Source organism: Hemibagrus wyckioides, unplaced genomic scaffold (genome assembly GCF_019097595.1).
Source record: "Hemibagrus wyckioides isolate EC202008001 unplaced genomic scaffold, SWU_Hwy_1.0 Contig24, whole genome shotgun sequence".
Classification (NCBI taxonomy): Eukaryota; Metazoa; Chordata; class Actinopteri; order Siluriformes; family Bagridae; genus Hemibagrus; species Hemibagrus wyckioides.
Window position 1 is genome coordinate 170,760 of NW_026690785.1, and position 18,789 is coordinate 189,548.

At 38.2% G+C, this 18,789-nt stretch overlaps 3 non-coding genes across 3 annotated transcripts; 2 read left to right on the forward strand and 1 right to left on the reverse strand.

Moving 5' to 3' along the window:
- The first annotated feature begins 3,075 nt into the window (after positions 1 to 3,075).
- trnal-uag (transfer RNA leucine (anticodon UAG)) lies at positions 3,076 to 3,157 on the forward strand. Its single transcript has one exon. It is a non-coding gene; the product is annotated as a tRNA-Leu (tRNA).
- A 606-nt stretch (positions 3,158 to 3,763) lies between these two features.
- On the forward strand, positions 3,764 to 3,845 carry trnas-gcu (transfer RNA serine (anticodon GCU)). The gene has a single exon. It is a non-coding gene; the product is annotated as a tRNA-Ser (tRNA).
- Positions 3,846 to 7,186: 3,341 nt separating this feature from the next.
- Positions 7,187 to 7,258, reverse strand: trnap-ugg (transfer RNA proline (anticodon UGG)). Its single transcript has one exon. It is a non-coding gene; the product is annotated as a tRNA-Pro (tRNA).
- Positions 7,259 to 18,789: the final 11,531 nt, after the last annotated feature.

Consider the following 18,789-nt stretch of genomic DNA (forward strand, 5'->3'; position numbering starts at 1 on the left):
ATAAATTGCAAGAGAGACAGAATTCGCCAAAAATAGCATGTAAATAGCAGCTCAACGTCATCAGCAGAACTGCTTTCAATATAACAAAACTGTGTGAAAGTTTTTGTACAGTGCAGCTGGATTTCCTGTCACTGTGGGCCTCAGCGCACAGTAGTATAGAGCAGAGTCTGATACAGCAGCAGAGGAGATGATCAGATCCACTTGTTTAGTTTTATCATCAACTTTAGCAGACATTCTTGGGACAGTGTTGGAAATTAAATTTCCTTTTTGGTCAACAATAAGAAGGAACTCTGGTTTAGATTTTGGATATTGCCTGTACCAGTGCAGGTTGTTTCCTGTAAAGCTTGGTTTGTATTTGCAGGACAGAGTAACATCATCACCTTCATCTACAGCTTTATGAGGGAAATCTGACTCTATTGAATCTGCCATGGAGTCACCTGTCATAGAGAAGAGATCATAATGTTCTTAAACTTTAAATAATCAACAGGAAATACTTAAGTCAGACCCACACTCTGCATTTTCACACTGCATCACCACACAGACTAATATTTAATATAATATAGTTAATATTTCTGCAATGACAAAAAGTCAATGTTAACTCACCTAGTGAAAGCCACAGATACATGAATATAACAGTGAACATGATGACTGGTCTTAGCTCAGTGAAAATAGTGGAGATCTTTCTGTAATCTAATATGTTAACACCATAAAGCTTCAAAATTGCTCCACCCCACAGCATCACATGACAGTGTCACCAATGTTGTCAGATTGTTGATTCTTACTGAAACATCCTGGCTTTACATTCAGCCTCATATGGGGAACCTGTCCAGAGGACATTTAAGTAAACACATACTGAAAGTAGGAAATTAATGTATTTATGTTATTTTACATATGTTAGTGATATCTCTAAATTAGAGAAAGTTTGTGTAAACACCAGCAGCAGATAAATGTTAGAAACACTAAGTGGAAGAGAATATGATTTATTTAAGAATGAGGAAGAAATGAGTATTTTCCCTTGGTAATTAAGGTTGAATTAATCCCTTATTTCTCAGCTCTAACAGTTAAATCTGAAAAATAAAACTTTCCTGTACTCACAGTAGCATCAGAAGAAGAGAAAGAAGAATAAAGGCACATTCACATATAAGTTTCTAGTTTTTAATGTTTCTGACACAGCAGGTGCCAAAGAAATGACATTAGATGATTATTTATTCTTATGACAGTTTAGTGTTAAGTGGACAGTTGTGTTGTTTATTCAGAATGATATCTCTGAAATTAGCTTAGGCACTAAGAGTAACCAGGGCAGGGGTTAGGATATTATATCAGCAGTATGTATGATAGAAGAACAAGTATACTCTATGTCTCAGAGAATGTGAGCAGGTTGTGTTGTGCTCTAGTTCTAGACCAACATTAAGATAAGTGACTGCGCCATCTTGTGTTCACTGAAGAGAAAAACCTTAACACCAAAAAAATTGTTTTTTAACTTACCAAATTTATATATGTGCAGAAATATAATTGAAAAAAATAATTCTCTCTCTCTCTCTCTCTCTCTCTCACACACACACACACACAGCCATTTGCTCACCCATTCACACCTAGGGGCAATTTAACATTATCAATCAATCTACTTAGACTAGCATTATTTAGATATTACTTCAAACTTGTTGCAAAATATACACTAATAATATTAAAAATTAGATGATTGTTCAGTAGGTGGCAATATACAGTATCTCACAAAAGTGAGTACCCCCCTCACATTTTTGTAAATATATGGCAACCTGTAGCTCTGGTGAACTCCATGCCCAAGAGGGTTAAGGCAATGCTGGAAAATAATGGTGGCCACACAAAATATTGACACTTTGGGCCCAATTTGGACATTTCCACTTAGGGGTGTAGTCACTTTTGTTGCTAATGGTTTAGACGTTAATGGCTGTGTGTTGAGTTATTTTGAGGGGACAGCAAATTTACACTGTTATACAGGCTGTACACTCACTACTTTACATTGTAGCAGAGTGTCGTTTCTTCAGTGTTGTCACATGAAAAGATATAATAAAATATTTACAAAACTGTGAGGGGTGTACTCAATTTTGTGAGATACTGTATGTCCATGTGTCCATACAGCCCTAAAACATCAGGCATGTGTGGCTTGGGGTGCAGTCAGAATTCTAATTCATCCCAAAGTGTTGAGTGGGTTTGAGGTCAGGGCTGTGTGCAGGTCACTCAATTTATTCCACACCAAACTTGTAATAAACATCTTCATTGAGCTGGAACATGTTTTTGTAAGAATATAAAAACATCCTATACAATTGTGCAGCAGGTTGGAGAATGCCCACATACTGGTGTGATGGTTAGGTGTCCACAAATATAGCCATATTGTACATATTCAGGACTTTGTTAGAATTAGTATTGTTGTAATAATGTTGTAATAATTGGCTGTGCATGTCAATAAAGAAACATATGTAAAAATAGAATTAATTCACTGAACCCTTCTCAATATCTCAGTACCTCAGGTTATGGACTCTCCTTTCATACATATGCATACTTGTACCCTTTTTTAAAGGGCTACTGCAATATAAGCAGAACATTCATAAAGCTGCAACAAAATGTTCCCAATTATATATTTGCTTGAAATCTAATTTGTGCAAAGCCAATATTAAGTTATAACTTGTACTCAATTCACAGACAGATTAAAGTGCACAGTAGAATTGCACATTTTATTAGGTAGAATGTGTGTGTGTGTGTTCAGTGATTGTTTGCAGTCCGAATGGCCCAGGGGAAGAAGCTGTTTGTAAGTCTGGTGGTGTGAGACTTTGTTGACCTGAAGCGCCACCCAGATGGCAACAGGTCAAACAAGTGATGAGCAGGATGTGAGGAGTCTCCTGTGATGGCCTTGATTTTGCTGAGGCAGCAGGACCTGGACATGTCATCCAAGGAGGGCAGAGGGCAGCCGATGATTTTTTGAGCTGTTTTTCACCCTCTGCACAGTTTGTCTGTCCTCATCTGTGCAGCCTGTGTACCACACACCCAGACAGTATGTCAGTGTGCTCTCCACAGAGGTCTATAAGTACTGAGCCCTCGGGTAGCGTGGCCGCGTGGTCTAAGGCGCTGGATTTAGGCTCCAGTCTCTTCGGAGGCGTGGGTTCAAATCCCACCGCTGCCAGCTGAGCCTTTTCAAGGCAGTGGTTGTGGGCTCTGGCACCCCAAAGGCTTTACAGGGGTGTTGGCTCCTGTGCCTTCTGCAAATGTGCTTAAGAGTTGCTGTTAGCTGGCTGCAAAAAAAAAAACGAGCTCACATGGTACCGGAGCCCCCAGACCCAGGTGCTGAAATAGCTCCCAGGTTTCGGCAACTGGTGTCAATGCTGGCTGCTTCGTTTCACACCTCGCTTTTTCAAACAGCAAGTCCAAACAACCACAGAACGGTACGCAAATCACGGTTTCCGCGTGTGTGAGCCGCATCAGTCGTGCCCTTACCATGGTTACGAGCTACCAACAAAACAACAATTCAACCAAGAATAAAAAATCGACATAAGAAGTGGTGGCCAAGAGGTTTGGGCAATGGAGTGCAAGTGCCAGGTGCACTGAGGTGTAAGGTCATGTGGGTGACCTAGGATGCCAAGAGGTTAAGGAAACAGACTGCTAATGCACGTGGGATGGGCTCCAGTTGCTTTGGGAACAGGCTTGTTTAAACGCGTTGAGTTATGGCGCGCTGCTACGGAATTGTTGCGGCCTCTGTGGACATTTGGTCGTGGGTGCCACACCTGTGTCTGACGAGGTGGCCGAGAGGTTAAGGCGATGGACTGCTAATCCATTGTGCTTTGCACGCGTGGGTTCGAATCCCATCCTCGTCGCTTGTGTGCCCTTTAACCTTGTCTTTTCCACAACTCATGCGTACGGAATGCTTCGGAGTGCTAGAGGGGATCGAGAAAAGCTAGCCCTGGGTCTAGGTGTTTCGCAACCGTGGGCTGTATTTCCATGTTGGTTGGACACAGAGGCTGTAAGGCTGACGGGTTGCCACTGGAGATCCATGCAGATCAATGCAGTGCACAGTCCCGAAGACAGCGGCCCGGATCGTGCACCTTTATATATCTCATCAAAACCAGGTGAAATATCTAATTGGTCTAGATTAACTGAGTGTGTTAAAGATATTAGAGATCGGATGACCAATAATTTCCTATTATTAAATTCTGAAAAAACGGAGATATTACTTATTGGCCCAAAAACTAGTACACAGAAGCTCTCACAATTCAGCTTGCACCTAGAAGGATGCACTGTTACTACTAGCTCAACAGTGAAAGACCTGGGTGTAATATTAGACAGCAACTTATCCTTTGAAAACCATATTTACAATATCACAAAAACAGCCTTCTTCCATCTTAGAAGTATTGCCAAGCTTAGGAACATTTTATCTGTAACTGATGCAGAAAAGCTAGTTCATGCATTCATGACCTCCAGACTGGACTACTGTAATGCATTACTAGGTGGTTGTCCTGCATCTTCAATAAACAAGCTACAGTTAGTCCAGAATGCAGCCGCCAGAGTTCTTAACAGATCAAGAAAATATGATCATATAACCCCAATATTATCATCCCTGCACTGGCTGCCTGTTAAGTTTAGAATTGACTATAAACTAGCTCTACTCACATACAAGGCTCTAAATGGTTTAGCTCCCACCTATCTATCCAGTCTTCTAACACATTACAATCCACCACGCTCTTTAAGATCACAAAATTCTGGACTTCTAGTAGTTCCCAGAATATCAAAGTCCACAAAAGGAGGTAGAGCGTTTTCGTATTTAGCTCCAAAACTCTGGAATAGTCTTCCTGACTGTGTTCGGGGCTCAGACACAGTCTCCCAGTTTAAATGTAGACTAAAGACTTATCTCTTTAGTCAGGCATACATCTAACACTTCCCATAACCTTGCACTCCAGTACATCTGATTAAATGCACATTCAGCTAGTACTGCTAATATTATGAATAGCAGCTACGCTAATGCTGTTCCATTGTTTCCTTTCTTCTACCCATCCCGAGGCATACAGAGACTGTGCCGGCTCCAGTGGCATCCGGAGATGGACCAGCTCCAGCCGGGTTCTGCTTGTGAGGATTGGGATATTCAAGCAGCGCCATGGACAACAACCTCCTTATTGATTCACATAACACTATACACATGCTGTATCTACATCACACAATTGTCACCCAAATGAGGATGGGTTCCCTTTTGAGTCTGGTTCCTCTCAAGGTTTCTTCCTCATACCATCTAAGGGAGTTTTTCCTTGCCACAGTTGCCTCAGTCACCTCAGGCTTGCTCACTTGGGATAACATCTAGGACTGTTTGTCTGTTTGTCTGTTCATATGTTTGTTGTTTTCTTATGTGGTTTCTCATGTAAAGCTGCTTTGAGACAATGCTCTTTGTTAAAAGCGCTATACAAATAAAATTGAATTGAATTGAATTGATTGCAACAGACTGGGATGCAAGTTCATATCAGCAAACCTTGTCAACAAGAGCTTAAGCCTTTCAAACCTTTCCTGGGTTTGGATTTTGAATCACGTCTGGTAATGGAAGCATGCGTGGTACAACCATTGCGACCGCCTGCCAGAGTGCCTCTCTTTCCAGACCTGGCAGGCCTCCCTTGACCACAGCCCCACAACCCTCCAAGTGCATGGGTAGCGTCGCCAAAAAAACATGGTTATTAATTAATGTAATTAATTAACTGATTAAATATGATTGTGATAGTTAAAACTATTGATAAACTGATGAAAATGAATGACCTGTAACTAGAGTGTGAATCAGTGGTATGTATCTCACTATGTACAGTAAGTTGTATAGTTGATCCATTTCTGAACACAGCTCTGTGAGGATTCTGTATAATAGTGCTGTATGTGCTGAACTTTACACGTCTCTAGAAGGACACACCCAGGAAGTGATGCTGTTTTAGTGTTATTTTGTACAGATCACTTCACACAGTGTCAGTGACAGAAATCTAGAGTCATTATGGCTGGTGTTGTATTTCAAGATTCATCATCTATACAATACTATAAGCCTTTATCTGTTTGTGTGGTTTTTAAATTATTTGTACATTTATAAATAATTATGATAATTTGCTGTGGAAAATCATAGGAAACTGATCCAGATTTAAACAAAATCTCTCATAAGTAAATTTGCTGTGTCTATAACCAAAAGGTAATTAAATTCAGTTCAATTCAATTCAGTTCACTTCATTTTTATTTGTACAGCACTTTTAACAATGGACATTGTCTCAAAGCAGCTTTACAGAAATACAGAAATTCAGAATAGAAATTTCAAAGTTGAAAATTAACTTTACCCCTAATGAGCAACTCTGAGGCAACAGCGGCAAGAAAAAACTCTGTGAGACGATATGAGGAAGACTCAAATGTGAACCCATCCTCATCTGGGTGATACCAGAGAGTGTGATTATGAATAAATTACCTTCTAATTGTATATTATCAAACATTAAAAGCAGCAGAGGAGATGATCAGATCCACTTGTTTAGTTTTATCATCAACTTTAGCAGACAGACATGGTGGCATAGGGATTTACCTCCACATGGAGTGATGAAAAAAAGGAACTCAGGTTTAGATTTTGGATGTTGTTTGTACCATTGTAGACTGTTTACTGAACCACTGTCTTTGTTGCTGCAGGACAGAGTAACATCATCACCTTCATCTACAACTTTATGAGTGAAAAGTGGTTCTAATAAATCTGCCATGGAGTCACCTGTTATAGAGAAGAGAACAAAATAATTTTTTAGTTTTTAGTTATATAAGTCATATTCTATTTTTTCTTAACATCACACAGGCTAATTAATCATTAATTTATTATCTCCTTTCTGAAAAGATCAATGTTAACTTACCTAATGAAAGCCACAGACACATGAATATAACAGTGAACATGATGAATGGTGTTAGTAAAATGACAATATTCTGAGGTCTTTCTGTACTCTATTATATTAATATTTCAGAGGTTCATGTCTCCACAAAGTGTGACATTCTCCATCCCGCTCCCTGTATTCCAGAGATAGGCTCCAGGTTGGAGCTTTAATTTTCAGAGGTAATTACAGTGGGATTTGAACCTCCTTGGACCTCTGGAGAAACAAGCTTCCAAGCAAGAACCAAGCCGGCAGGGCAAGTTTCCATTAGTTTTGTCCCAACCACTCTATTCCATGTAAAACCGGGGCTCGTCCGGGATTTGAACCCGGGACCTCTCGCACCCAAAGCGAGAATCATACCCCTAGACCAACGAGCCAGGTCGTCCCTGTTCCGCTTGCTGTGTGCCAATGGAGGTTCACTGTACTCTGTAACTCTCTGTGACCTTCAAGTTCATATGGACTGGGGTCCGAGTAAAAGGAACTCGGTTACACAAAGTCAAGTTAACAATAAAGTGAGGGCTCCTGTGGGATTCGAACCTTTTTGGAATGCAGACGCTAAGTGTGAACCAAGCAAGCAGCTCTTGCCATTGGGCCAAATATGTCATTAATCTCGGTGGACATGAAGATCAAAATCAATTCTTGTAGAACAAGCTTGCTTTAGTGTCAGGTGGAGGTTTCAGTATAGGTCAAGTTTACAGGATTGTAGCTTCTTTGCTGGAAACTGTACTGTTGCTCCAGTATAGCTTGGTGAATATTATGAGGCTTCAAGTAGTTTCTGTGATATTTGCAGTAAGTTTAAAAATGATTCCAGTTGGTAATAAAATTGAATTAGCTGGTTGCTAAAGAAACTCAGGTGGCTGGTGGGGTATGGTTTGGTAACTGTTACAAGGTCTCATCTGTTCGATAGGGTGACACTAGGAAGCTGTAATGGAGTCCCATGTGGTAGCTATGGATTTTAAAAAATATTTTAGTATGATTTATGTCATTTACAGGGTTGTTACTGTAGTCTTAGATTTCTGTTCTTGGTGAACAGGAATGAAACCCCATGTGGTCTTTAGCTGTTGTAGCTCATCCACCTCAAGAATGGATTATGGAGCACTATTTCAGTAGAGCTTATTTATTTCCTGATTGTGTGATGGAAACTGTGTTTTTATTTTCCACAATTCTTATTCTTAGTTATACATACTTTCAGGTATCCAGTAATTCTCAAAAATATATTAAAGACCCTGCAAAGACACACATGATGAACACATTAAATCTCATGCTCAGTAAAACAAACAAACAAACAAGCAAACAAACAAACAAATAAATTTAAAAAAAAAAAAGTCAAATCAGCTGCTTGTCAAAAAAGTTTACAATATCCAAATTTTCCAGCATGTGATCTTTACACTGTCATTAAGTAAATAAACCATCACACCTGCCACTATTGTTTATGAGAACTGCACTTAATACTGCAGAGGGAGTGAACATGTGGCTTCTTCAAACACACACCTAACTTTTCTATCTGTATTTGGATTCACTTAGAATGTTTTGTCTATTCACTTCAAATAAAGTATTCATATATGGTTATATACATATATTTCTACTGGATCAATAACTCTTTCATGTTTGAGGTCTCTGTAGATTTTTGGACAGTGAAGTTGACTTTCCTGTCACTGTGGGCTGCAAGGCGCAGTAGTACAGTGCAGAGTCTGAAGCAGGCGAGATCTCCAAATCCACACGCTTCAGACTCTTATGAACTTTAGCAGACAAATGAGGATGAGGAGTATCACCTGTCTGATTCCCTCCCGATTCCGTCAACAGAACGAGGAATTCTGGTGCTGCATTGGAATATTGTCGATACCACTGTAGATTGTTCATAGAAACAGTGTATTTATAATCACAGGAGAGTGTAACTGCTTGCTCCTCTTTACCATAGACAGCAGAAGATGTTGGAGTAATGCTGTCCTGTGTGCTCTCACCTGAAGAGGACATTTATTTCAGAATATTATCATTTTATATTATACAGTATACATACAGTACATGCTTACAATCTAAAACACTCACACATGGAAACATTTCTTTACTAGTTATAAAACATTTAAACATGATATATGGGGATATATAAAATATAAGCTTACCTATGAACATGGTAAAAAAACAGAAACATACAGAAAACCATCATGTTTTAATTTCCTCTGTTCTTCTGAAAGTTTCCTTTTTATGTTACAGTAAATGTCAAGTTTCCTTCTACTCTGTCTTCAGTGAAGCATCTAAGCATTTCTTGTGTACAAAGCCTCAACTGTAGCTTCCCTCTGTTTTAACCAATCAGAGTGCAGGATGTGCCACATTATGTAAAATACACACATTTTCTAAAAGAATTTAATGAGCAAAAGATTCATATATTTAGTTCCTGTATTTCCTATTTCTATGAACTTAAACCTTTTCTAATCTACAAAATATATTGTTGCAATTACAAACAATTCTTATTGTGAAATTAAATTCTTCAGCAGATTTATAGTACACCCTTAAAGTCTAAACAAAACACCAGAGGTACTGTAGTGATTGATAGGATTTGAAAAAATTCCCCATAAAATTATAATAATATAAAACCCCTAACAAGGTGGTGTTTGAGAGCATGTGCACAAATACATAAGCATCTTGTATTAAGCTCAAGATTCTGCAGTAATTCAAGTGTTTCAGTCGGACTGCACTCCACACACCATGTATCTGTGCTGAAGCTTTGTTCAGGTTTAATGTTCATGGCTAATTTAACACTCCACATGGTTCTGTTGTGTCCAGGTCCAATCAGGTTCAGTTCTAGAGTATTTTCATGTCATGTACTGCCATCTGCAGGAGCTGAATTTAAATAGACATATACATTATTTACCTCAAGAACCATCAATATATTTAAAACAAAAGTATTCCTCACCACGCTGGGAATAGTTCACAGTTTCAATTCACAGATTCATTTGGAATCATTACAGCATTTCAGCATATCAGAACACAAGAATAACCCGTCTTTTTCTTTTTTATCTGTATTTCTGACATTAACCTAGACAAAAACAAGTCCTCAGATTCAGCATCCTTAAAGAGACAAATTTGCTGGTGTGCTTGTGATTATTGTCCTTTAATATGACCCAGTTTCAGCACAACATAAGCTCATGGACAGTCTTACATTTGTCTCAAGAATATTCTAATATAAAGTGGAGATCATCAATATCCAAATGATTAAAAGTTTTCTAGAGCCTGTGGCTGCAAAACAACGAATCCTCACCCCTCCACCAACATGACACTTGGTATGAGGTGTTTGTTGTGATAAACTCTGTTTGACCTTCACCAAACATGAAACTATGAATAATGATTAACCATCATTCCAAAAAAATATTGTTCCCAAATTTGTTAAGATGCTCCCATGTTTTTTTGGAGAGAAAGGGTTTCTTCCTCTCACCTCCTCCATGAAAGCCATATGTGGAGGCAGGACTGAGGTGGAGCACAGGTTTGTGAATGGAAGGTGGTGCAGGGAAGAGTAAGTGCTGTTTCCACAGGTCAGGGTCGTAACACTTAAGACCTGGGAAATGCAACTGTGAATGGATTTTTGCTGATCCATTTAAAATTTGGCAGACATTGTACATCCATTTAACTGAAAATACAAATGTTAATACACAATTTCCATTTTCATTTCATTTTCACTCAATCTTGATGAATTTCATTATGATCAATAAAAGGAAAGCAAATTTGACTAACACTTTCCTTATTCATCCATTTTAACTTGTAACTATACAATGGAATTATGGTCTGGAGTGCTCACATTTTGTTCTGGATCTTAGTTCACATTTGGTAAAGTAACATACATTTATACACACAGGTATAATAAACACATGAAAGAATAAATAAATGAATGAATGGAAAATAAATTACAGGATATATAATTAAAGGATATTGTTTGTACCAATAAAGCAGAATGTGCAATTCTGGTCCTAAAGTCCTGGGATCGTTGTGCAGACCTGTCAAGGGGAAAAAGAAGAGAGATATTTTAAAATGTGACAATTGAAATGTTACAAAATCAATTTATACTCATCTGTGGAGCGCTTGAGCAATGTAGGGACAAAATATGAACTGTAACAAAGTATGGAATGGGAACTTGTGCAATAAATTGTGTGTTTGTGTGTGTGTGTTGTGTTGGTGGGTACTGGGAAGGTGTAGAAGTAAGGGAAGGACATTGCCAAGAGCCTCTCCAAAGTCTTCACCATCTTCTTCTCGACATGCTGCCCGAGGAGATGCCTAACTGTGCTGGCTAAAGCTGGCGGGTCGGTGTAGAGCTCCAGGGGCTGAGAGAACAGTACCACAAAAAGGCCTGTAAGCTGATCCTATCAACAAATGACACAAACACAAATCCAGTGTAATGTCACTGTCTTAGAGATACAATGCTGACCATTTGTGTATCGTGGCATCAGAAGATATTTGAACACTTACAATAAGCACTGTGAAGTAGATCTTTGCTCCAGGCTCCCAAACGTCTACATCCCACTTGATGAGCGCAAGCAGGCGCTCCGAGAGTCCTCCCTGAAGCTTTAGGAAAGGGAGACGACAAGCTCCGTTAATGCCAGGGTTTAAAATATGGGAAAACAAAATGAAATAAAATAGATCCTGTTCTCAAACTACATTCAAGCATCGCTTTTTTATCTCCCGATAAGACGCTTACTGGCTGAGGCGTTAAGCCCTTCGTGAAGTATCCGCAGAGAAGCAGCTCGTAAAACACGTCCACGAGGTTGTACTGGTAGGCCTGCAGAGAGCAGAAAAGTTACAAAAAGAAATTAACTTTACATAATGGAGTCCTAATGGAGTTCTCTATTATCAAAGTCTTTCAGATTTAAACAGCTGTCATGTTACACAGGCATTCAAAAGCTTACACAGGACCCGGAGAGCTCTGCTTTGATGGAGTCCCGATGAGAAGGAGTCCTCAGGAACAGAATCGGAGCCACGGAGGCCAGCTGTACACCAACTGCATCCTGTTAAAACGTAAAAAACAAAAAAATCTCTATAATTCACTTATGGTGTTCTAGATGGCGACTTAATTTACACCTTAACACGAAGCAGGATGTAAGCCTAAACATGTCCTGTTCTCCAAAAAAGATGACGTACTGTACATTTCCTCCCGCCGCCCCATCATAAGTGCTTCTTCTCATCGCAGTTTCATAATAACACATCTAACATTCTGTCACGTTCCTTACAGTAAAAACAGCTTGAGTAAAATAAAGGAAAGGTTTGTTTACCGGTTAAAAGGTTTGCATTACTCATTACGATAGTTATCTTAATGATGCTACCAAGTTAATTATCCAGGCTTGCTAACAGTGTAGATAAACCAGTGTTTTTTTCACCCACACCCAGAAATAGAGGATTTTGATTTTTTATTTTTTTTTTAAAAAGGGAGAAGTAAAAAAACAAAATTTCCTTTTTAACGCTGAAATGTTAATAAACCTGTGAGTTTGTAAGCTAGTTAAGCTGAGAATAAACAGACAAATATTAGCATTAATTAGCATTAGCTTGTGTAAATTCACCGTACATGGTGACTGATTAAAGTCTCAAAAACCTCCTGTCCCAGTCCATCATCCGAAATCTATCTAAATATTATACGGGATAATTATTAAAACCTTCACCCGAGTTCAGCAAGCTTTACACTCTATATGATATTGTGTAAATGAAATGATTAGCGAGGTTCGCTAGCTAGATAACATAGCTTGGTTCAGGAGTTTAGCATTAGCACCAGTAGGCAAGTTTGCTAGCAGGCTAACTAAATATTATATTTACATCAACTGACCCAAACAATTGTGTAATAATTACAACAAACAGACAAGCTCTCTCAGTAGATAACATTAATCTATAATTTATTATTTACACTAGCTAGCAAGCTGCCCAATCACAAGACTTAGCATGTTTAAGTTTTAAACAGTAGCCAGGGTTCTTAAAGGTGTCCTACTACTGGGGTAAATATTACATTGTATTGTATATTATGTTATATTATATTGTATATGTATTGTTTATTGTATATTTATTGTAAAATCAGTGTGACATTAAAGGATAAAGATCGTCCTACTGTGAGGGGCTGAGTGTTGTCAGAAGGAGCTCTTTCTCCCCGCAGGACGCGGTAACCATAGTAACCAGTGATTTCCGGATTGGACCTAAGATTTCCAGCCCAGCTACAGCTTAAAACCCGTCCATTTAAAAATGAAATAAAATAAAATAGCAGCCCCAAATGCATACTGTGATAACTAATACATTAACAAACAGAAAACCCAAAACAAATGGGTAAGTGCAAAGGGCACTATTTACACACACACACACACACTGACAGACCCGCAGCACAGGCGATCTCACCCAGTGTCCAGCTCTTCAAGTCCTGCAGAAGGCTATTGAATCTGTCACCTGTCATAGAGAAGAGAACATAATGTTTTTAACCTTTAAATAATCAACAGGAAATACTTTAGTCTGAACTCCTCTGCATTTTCACACTGCATCACCACACAGACATGATGACTGGTCTTAGCTCAGTGAAAATAGTGGAGATCTTTCTGTAATCTAATATGTTAACACCATAAAGCTTCAAAATTGCTCCACCCCACAGCATCACATGACAGTGTCACCAATGTTGTTGTCAGATTGTTGATTCTTACTGAAACATCCTGGCTTTACATTCAGCCTCATATGGGGAACCTGTCCAGAGGACATTTAAGTAAACACATACTGAAAGCAGGAGTTCAGGTTACTGTCAGTTTGTGTGCAGTTTTACATCACCTCCAAAAACATGACAGTAGGACATTTTTCTAGGAGAAATAATGCTTTTGTGTGAATGAGTGTGTGAAATGGTAACTATATGGTTTGTATATGGAGCTCTGCAAAGGGTGTTTTCCTACCTCATGTGAACAAAGTTCATACCATATCAACCATGACCCTGACAGAATCCCCCAAAAGGACATGTAACTTTCACTAAAGCATTGGAAGAGCTGCTTTCAATATAACAAAACTGTGTGAAAGTTTTTGTACAGTGCAGCTGGATTTCCTGTCACTGTGGGCTGCAGAGCACAGTAGTATAGAGCAGAGTCTGATACAGCAGCAGAAGAGATGATCAGATCCACTTTCTTATTCGTTTTATCTTGCTCTTTTTTAAGTTTTATGGACAATCGTGGATGAGGTGGTTGAGCCTCAGTGACATGTTCACTGCTTTCATCAATCAGCAGCAGAAACTCGGGTCTTGATCCAGGTTTTTGTCGATACCAGTGGAGACTGTCAACTGATCCAGTATATGTGCAGGACAGTGAGATGTTGCTGCCTTCCATTGAAAATACATTGGTTTGATCTGGTTTAATGTTATTGTCAGCAGCCTCTGCTATAAAAACATTACAACAATATTGTGATATTTTAATCATAAATGACACATTTCACATGGAAAATTGTGTCTTCTTAATTAGTAAGAATAATATTTTTTGTGCAGTGTATATGACTTACCAACATCAGCAAGAGTGAAAAACACCACGAAGAGGAACAACATTGTTTTCCTGAGTGTTCAGTTCAAACCTCTAGCTTTAGAAATGAATGTCAGTGTTACTATTTGATGTACATCTCCACCTCTAGCTCCACCTACTTGTATTTATGCATATTCATGATAACTGTTCTATACTATATACTGTTTATATAAATCTATAGAAATGTTTTTGTATTAATAAACAATGTGGTCCTAAGCCATGGATTCACTCGTACCATTTACTCATTTACTCCTGTGATATTTTGACATTGTTAGTTACATCACTTGTTTTTGGGACTCTCTCTCTCTCTCTCTCTCTCTCTCATTAATAAAATAAGAATCTTTTAATGGATGGACATTCAGGAATTGTTATAATATGTAATGAAGTCCTTTCCTTAGTAGTTGGTGTTTGTGACTGCACTGTGTGACACTGGTTTTGTTGGTGTGTAAACTAAACCCATCACTGGGTCACACGGTTCTCACAGTGTCTTTGGCATAGTGCTACTTTCCATTTGTAATTTTATAGATTGTTCTATTGCCTCATTGTTCTGTGAAATTCTATCTAAGACAGTTTTACTGGATTAAACCTACTTAGCAGTGGTATTTATTGGTTTTGTGTGTAGAAATTTGTTTTGTTTATTTACCTTCCTCTGTGTGTCATTTGTGCAGCAGAAGGTGGCTTATTGTTAGAACCATTAAAAGAATAAGGTTTATTTGAGAATACAGAAGAAATAGTCACACAAAAGTATGTCTTCATAACCCCCATATATTTCTCTTCAAATACTGCTGAATTTGTCTTTTTCATGTTTGAAAGCAACTATAAAACTCAACTCCACTGAATTGGCCATTAAGAAAGTCCTGTCCTACATCTTGTCCTAACAGGGAAGTAAAGACACAAAATTACCTCAAATTTACTTAAATACTTGATTATTAATCACAAGATAATATTTGAAACCAAAATACATTTAAGAAATGATTCTTAGTTGTTGTGTTTTTATCTTTCCCACACTGAACACTGTGTAAAACAGTAGAAAAAAGCAGTTATGTATAAAGGATTTTTTCTCTGTAATACTTTAATACATTATGTGTTAGTTTTTGCCTCTTCAAGGCAGTGGTTGTGAACTTGCTGTTGTTCACTGCAACAAACTCAAAAGATTCAGTGCTGCCTTCCATGATATAGTGTTGGTATATTGTATATTGTAAAATTCTGCTGTGATGATTGAACCAAGCTTTTACTTTTTATTTCCAGGTTATCAAGGAATATGGAATAGTATCATCAGTGTATAAAGATGTATACCTGACTATCTGAGTAAAGTGTCTGGAAGAGGCTCGGAGGCAACATCCACAAAGTTGTATATATTTTCTTGTAAGGATCCTCAATGGTGGATAGATAGACTCTAATCATCTTTCTAGTGGTTTTCATTATCTTCCATAGAGTCTTCTGCTCTGACACTGAGTGCAGTTTAATATTAAACAGCTGAATAGTTTCACATGATGCTATCAATATTTCCCTGAATGTAATGATGAGGATGGGAGAGAGGGGTCTGCTCTCCTATCTCTACATGAAATTGAGACACTTCTGGGATTTTCTGGCTCAGATAAGATTCTATGTGATGCACCATAAAAACTGTCATCACTGTGATGCCAACAGTCATGTATTTTTTAACCTGTGGATTGTTGCTTTTACATGGCTTTAAGCCTCTTCTTCTTCTTTCTGCATGTAGACTCATCAGAGCATCTAAAGAAATCCCCAAGAAGATTGAATACCAAAATAAGGAAAAGCTACTTTTAAAAGTTATATTAATAATCCCTCTCTAAACCAAATATTATACCATTAATGAATGCAAAATATTTAACTAATCTTTACTTTTCAGCCACTGATGAACTGTCAGACAAAGACATCAGATAGTATTGCGGCCTCACAGTTCCATGGTCCCCAGTTTGAGATTGAGCTCAGGTTTCCCTCATTTCCAGTGTTGCCAAGAAAAGCTATAGATCTCTGAACAGGATCAAGTGGTTAATGAAGCTTAAAAAATTAAAAAAATTATAGCTAAAAAATTAGCTATATCCTAATAATCCAACATTTGTCAAACTATAACATATTTATGAACCCTTTATAAATTGCAAGAGAGACAGAATTCGCCGAAAATAGCATGTAAATAGCAGCTCAACATCATCAGCAGAACTGCTTTCAATATAACAAAACTGTGTGAAAGTTTTTGTACAGTGCAGCTGGATTTCCTGTCACTGTGGGCTCCAGAGCACAGTAGTATAGAGCAGAGTCTGATACAGCAGCAGAGGAGATGATCAGATCCACTTGTTTAGTTTTATCATCAACTTTAGCAGACATTCTTGGGTCAGTGTTGGAAATTAGATCTCCTTTTTGGTTAACAATAAGAAGGAACTCAGGTTTAGATTTTGGATATTGCTTGAACCAGTGCAGGTAGTTTTGTGTAGTATAGCTTGATTTGTATTTGCAGGACAGAGTAACATCATCACCTTCATCTACAGCTTTATGAGGGAAATCTGACTCTATTGAATCTGCCATGGAGTCACCTGTCATAGAGAAGAGAACATAATGTTCTTAAACTTTAAATAATCAACAGGAAATACTTAAGTCAGACCCACACTCTGCATTTTCACACTGCATCACCACACAGACTAATATTTAATATAATATAGTTAATATTTCTGTAATAACAAAAAGTCAATGTTAACTCACCTAGTGAAAGGCACAGATACATGAATATAACAGTGAACATGATGACTGGTCTTAGCTCAGTGAAAATAGTGGAGATCTTTCTGTAATCTAATATGTTAACACCATAAAGCTTCAAAATTGCTCCACCTCACAGCATCACATGACAGTGTCACCAATGTTGTTGTCACGAAACGAAAACGAAACAAAACAGCCTTTATTTGTCACATATACATTACAGCACAGTGAAATTCTTTCTTCGCACATCCCATCCTTGGAGGTTGGGGTCAGAGCACAGGGTCAGCCATGATACAGCGCCCCTGGAGCAGAGAGGGTTAAGGGCCCAACAGGGGCAACTTGGCAGTGTTGGGGCTTGAATCCCTGATCTTCCAGTCAACGACCCAGAGCCTTAACCACTTGAGCCACCACTATCACAGACAGATTGTTGATTCTTACTGAAACATCCTGGCTTTACATTCAGCCTCATATGGGGAACCTGTCCAGAGCACATTTAAGTAAACACATACTGAAAGTAGGAAAATAATGTATTCATGTTATTTTACATATGTTAGTGATATCTCTAAATTAGAGAAAGTTTGTGTAAACACCAGCAGGCAGATTAATGTTAGAATCACTAAGTGGAAGAGAATATGATTTATTTAAGAATGAGGAAGAAATGAGTATTTTCCCTTGGTAATTAAGGTTGAATTAATCCCTTATTTCTCAGCTCTAACAGTTAAATCTGAAAAATAAAACTTTCCTGTACTCACAATAGCATCAGAAGAAGAGAAAGAAGAATAAAGGCACATTCACATATAAGTTTCTAGTTTTTAATGTTTCTGACACAGCAGGTGCCAAAGAAATGACATTAGATGAGAATTTATTCTTATGACAGTTTAGTGTTAAGTGGACAGTTGTGTTGTTTAATCAGAATGGTATCTCTGAAATTAGCTTAGGCACTAAGAGTAACCAGGGCAGGGGTTAGGATATTATATCAGCAGTATGTATGATAGAAGAACAAGTATACTCTATGTCTCAGAGAATGTGAGCAGGTTGTGTGGTGCTCTGGTTCTTGACCAACATTAAGATAAGTGACTGCGCCATCTTGTGTTCACTGAAGAGAAAAACCTTAACACCAAAAAAATTGTTTTATAACTTACCAAATTTATATATGTGCAGAAATATCATTGAAAAAAATAATTGTTTCTCTCTCTCTCTCTCTCTTTCTCTCTCTCTCTCTCTTTCACACACACACACACAGCCATTTGCTCACCCATTCACACCTAGGGGCAATTTAACATTATCAATCAATCTACTTAGACTAGCTTTATTTAGATATTACTTCAAACTTGTTGCAAAATATACACTAATAATATTAAAAATTAGATGATTGTTCAGTAAGTGGCAGTATACAGTATCTCACAAAAGTGAGTACACCCCTCACATTTTTGTAAATATATGGCAACCTGTAGCTCTGGTGAACTCCATACCCAAGAGGGTTAAGGCAGTGCTGGAAAATAATGATGGCCACACAAAATATTGACACTTTGGGCCCAATTTGGACATTTCCACTTAGGGGTGTAGTCACTTTTGTTGCCAACGGTTTAGACATTAATGGCTGTGTGTTGAGTTATTTTGAGGGGACAGCAAATTTACACTGTTATACAGGCTGTACACTCACTACTTTACATTGGAGCAGAGTGTCGTTT